General features: G+C 46.9%; 1 long non-coding RNA gene across 1 annotated transcript; it reads left to right on the top strand.

Moving 5' to 3' along the window:
- The first annotated feature begins 2,315 nt into the window (after positions 1 to 2,315).
- On the top strand, positions 2,316 to 4,416 carry LOC310759546. Its single transcript, XR_014546398.1, has 2 exons — positions 2,316 to 2,825; positions 3,579 to 4,416. It is a non-coding gene; the product is annotated as an uncharacterized lncRNA (long non-coding RNA).
- Positions 4,417 to 4,723: the final 307 nt, after the last annotated feature.

Genomic DNA, 4,723 nt, shown 5'->3' with positions numbered 1-4,723 from the left:
CAGGGAGTCAAACTAAGGGTAAACCACCAGAAGGGGGAGCCCTCTGACTTACATCAAATAGGGGCATCCCAAAGGGTCCCCTTTGGAATAATGGCATGGCCCTAGCCCACGCCTGGGCTTCGGACAGGATCCACACCCTCAGATCCCTTTAACAGAATGCTCTTATTAAGGAGGGGCAGGCAGAGGCTACAACCTCCCCTCCATTAAACAAAGGCTTAAAGGTAAAGGGACCCCTGACCATTAGGTACAGTTGTGACCGACTCTGGGGTTGCGGCGCTCATCTCGCTTTACTGGCCGAGGGAGCCGGCGTACAGCTTCCGGGTCATGTGGCCAGCATGACTAAGCCGCTTCTGGCAAACCAGAGCAGCGCACGGAAAAGCCGTTTACTTTCCCACTGGAGTGGTACCTATTTATCTACTTGCACTTTGACGTGCTTTCGAACTGCTAGGTAGGCAGGAGCAGGGACCGAGCAACGGGAGCTCACCCCGTCGCGGGGATTCGAACCGCCGACCTTCTGATCGGCAAGTCCTAAACTCTGTGGTTTAACCCACAGCACCACCCGCATCCCTAAACAAAGGCTTACCCAATGCCTAACCTTACAAAGTTGTATGTAGGCAAAAACCAAATGGCTGGTGCCAATTCGCCAAGTAGAACAATCCTGCCCAGCCCCAACAACAAAGTGGCTGACATTTGTCCATAGCAAGGTCATCTCAAACCAAAGCTTAAAAAGAGAGTGGGAGAGTAGGGAGATCAGGTGGAGAGGCAAGAGAGGGAAGCCCCTGGCCACACCACGGTTTAAATTACCTGTGGCCACGCCCCCTTCCGACATGGATTGGCTTGGCAGAGGTGACGCAGCTGGGGCTGGCACAGAGGGGGCGTCAACCCCCCTTCCCCCAGCAAGGATGCTGGAAGGGCTCGCAATGTCGCCCACCCCGGAAGGTGAGCAGTCATGTCAGACCCTCCAAGCACCCCTATTTTCCAGGGACAGTTCCGGATTTACAGAAGTCGTCCCAGCTTCTAATTTTATCCTGGATGTCCCACTTTTCCTTAAGATGTCCCTATTTTCATCAAAGAAATGTTGGAGGGTATGGAGTTATGCAACCCCCGCAAGCCAAGGAGATAAGTAACTATTCAACCTTAAGAAGACATCTGAAGGCAGCCCTGTATATGGAATTTTTAAAAATGTTTTATGTTTTTATTTGTGTTGGAAGCCACCGGGAATGGCCGAGGCAACCCAGTCAGATGGGCAGGGAATAAATAATAACAATTATCATTGTTATTATGAAATAGGACATCCCTATTTCCACCAGAGAAATGTTGGAGGGTATGTGATGTTGCTTTTTTAAAAAAAGAGCTGGATGTTTTCTATTGTGGATTTGATTATAACCACCTTGGGGTTTGTTGTTGTTGTTGTTTTGGAGAGGTATAAAAGTAATGAACAAACATTAATTGAAGGTAACATATGGAAGAAGGACTATTATCGCCGCACCGTCCCCAATTTTCCATTAACAGAACTTCCACAAACACACAGTCCTGTTTCAATCTCTTGTAGTGGAAAAAAAGGAGTCTCATTCAAACATGTTCCAAACCAGGACACCAGCCAATGAAATCACTTCAGTTGAGGCCTTGCAAATACAGATAGCTTGATACTACTTCCACAAGCAGTGATCCATGCAGGAACCAGTGCTTATAGCTTTCCTGTGTGAACAAGATCATTAAAACATGATTTGCTGTCATGAACAGATGCAACCTGGGCTATCACCTCTCTCCGTTTTAAAACTAGCCTAGTTAGTTTTCTGCCTTCCTTTAGTAATTTTCTTTTGGAGTGGGTAGAATTTTATTTGCTCGAATATACGAACACCAATATTATCATTTGCAGGGTTTTCCTTGAGAGAGGTAGCCACAGGACACAGGCTCATTTCCATGTAAGCCCTGTTAATTTACCTGGAAAAATTAAGACAGATTTGGATCGTTGCTGCTTTCACACTTTCAGGCACTCAATGAGTATCTGGCAACCTGATCCTTTGCAAAAATGGATTGTTGTTGTTTAGTCATTTAGTCGTGTCCGACTCTTCGTGACCTCATGGACCAGAGCACGCCAGGCACTCCTGTCTTCCACTGCCTCCCGTAGTTTGGTCAGACTCATGTTTGTAGCTTTGAGAACACTGTCCAACCATCTCGTCCTCTGTGGTCCCCTTCTCCTTGTGCCCTCCATCTTTCCCAACATCAGGGTCTTTTCCAGGGAGTCTTCTCTTCTCATGAGGTGGCCAAAGTATTGGAGTCTTAGCTTCAGGATCTGTCCTGCCAGTGAGCACTCAGGGCTGACTTCCTTAAGAATGGATAGGTTTGATCTTCTTGCAGTCCATGGGACTCTCAAGAGTCTCCTCCAGCACCATAATTCAAAAGCATCCATTCTTCGGCGATCAGCCTTCTTTATGGTCCAGCTCTCACTTCCATATATCACTACTGGGAAAACCATAGCTTTAACTATATGGACCTTGCAAAAATGGATAATCTTGGACAAAGCTGAATGGACAGTCTGGGCACCTGCATGCTCATTCCCACTGACTGGTGGCACTTGCAAGAGGAGGCCATTGAGTTCAGCTCTGCCCCCAGCTCCTCCCAACTTCCTTACGTCAGACCTGTGACATCACAATGTCACATCACATACGTGCCGTTGGCCCCCACAATCGTCCTCACAAGCTGGCATCTCTGGCCGACTCCTGGCAACACTCTTCTTTCCAGAGGTCTCATTGAGAGGATGGTCTTACCCCTGAGGAGACTTATGGCCTAGGAACCTCGTACCTACGGGACCACCTCTCCTGGTATGTCCCACGGAGGACCTTACGGTCTTCAAACAAAAACATCCTGAAGGTCCCAGGCCACAGAGAGGTTAGGCTGGCCTCAACCAGAGCCAGGGCTTTTTTGGCTGTGGCTCCAATCTGGTGGAACGCTCTGTCACAAGAGACTAGGGCCCTGCGGGACTTGACATCTTTCCGCGGGGCCTGCAAGACAGAGCTGTTCCACCAGGCCTTTGGCCAGGGCACAGCCTGACTCCCTTCTATGGCAATCTTCAGAGAACTTTAGCCTAATGGTTACCATCAATTTGATTTGAATTAATTTTATAATGAAATGATTTTAGAATGTTGTACTATTTTATTGTTGTTAGCCGCCCTGAGCCCGGCTTCAGCTGGGGAGGGCGGGATATAAATAAAAAATATTATTATTATTATTATTATTATTATTATTATTATTATTATTTACTCCTGTGTGGTCCTTGCCACTTCTCTGATGGAGCAGGTTTCTGTCTGCTGTTTAAGGCACTGCCTTTATCTTGGAAGACTTGGGATACATTTGACCTTGTTGTCAGTAGCTGAACTCACCCCAGGCATAGATGGCCCCTCCTCAGGCTTGTTGCAGGATCCAATCTCCTCATCCCTAGGTGAAACCTGGCCAGGACTTTGTGTACAGTTGGGGCTTCTTGGGCCTCCTAACATGAGGGCTCCCCCAGCTGGGACATGACTCAGCCATAATAATCATTTGCAATTCCTGAATTTATTTGTTTCTAACACTACCAGTTCTGTAGGCAAATGTGGAGCAGGGTTGCAACACTGTGGACCAGAAGACAAGATTTAAGTAGAGCCAGAGTAGGTGGAGAACAGGATAGTTCAGGGCACAGTTGGGGAGGACCACAAAAATAGAGGATGGTTGACAACATGCTGAATTACAGAAACAATGGAGGCATACGGTAGGCTTGTAGTCACCTCCACCCACAAACCACTAAGGCATGGTATGAGTTTGAACTCTCTAAAGTTAAACCCAGGAGAGGCTGAGCACCATAAAAGGATCTCTCCATTACTGAGAGCAGAAGACTGAAGACATTTGACGTCTACATTTAGAAAGTTGGAGGCAGATGAATGAGATAGCGTTTTTGTCCAAGGTTATGAAGGTCATAGTTTGTTCTCAAAAGAATGTGAGTTTCAGAGAAGCCCCAAGGAGCCTCTTGAGAAAGCAGAGAGATCTCCTTTGAATGTGTGCCGCAGACAAAGACCTTGCATTAAGCAAGCAGCTGCAAAAGAGACGTAGCTCTTTCTGAGCTGCCACAGCTTCCTGTGGATTTGCCACCTTGGCAGTATTAGAGTCTTCCTTCTACCTTAAAATAGCCCAGAGAATTTTCTTGTTTCTGCTTCATGTGAAGACCCTGATAATTAGGACATAGAGGAGACTGCATTTGGCAATCGTGGGGAAAGATCGCATCAGCAGGAAGCAAGGAAGTCAATGCACTGAGGAGAGGAGAAGAAAGAATAAATCAAGTCACAAGTCTACAGGTACTTCAATAAAATCAACCGTGCATTTACATTGGACACATTGGGACCCCCAATTAAATGGCTGCTTGGATTAACCAAATGGGAAGAAGCGGCTTTTTAATTGATTTGACCTATATAAAAAGTTATCTCCCTCGGTTTCTGTGATGACTTTCAGCTGAATGGCAGGTGCAGGAAACCAGAAGCTCATGCTGATGGCTTTGAAGAACAACCGGAGGCTCATGGGAGGAGGAATCCAGTGCTGAACTTTCTTCTAGATACTTTTGTGCAAGTCACAAGCTCCATCCACTACACCTCAGTTGCAGGAGAGGAAAAGGTGGTCAGGTCTGTGATAGCTCCATCATCCCTGTGCTGGGAGTGGAGATCTGAAACATGTAGTACATGTGTACATGTAGTGT

Source organism: Podarcis filfolensis (genome assembly GCF_964270895.1).
Source record: "Podarcis filfolensis genome assembly, chromosome: 3".
NCBI lineage: Eukaryota > Metazoa > Chordata > Lepidosauria > Squamata > Lacertidae > Podarcis > Podarcis filfolensis.
The sequence above is the reverse complement of the archived record's forward strand: the minus strand, read 5'-3'. Positions and strand labels throughout refer to the sequence as shown.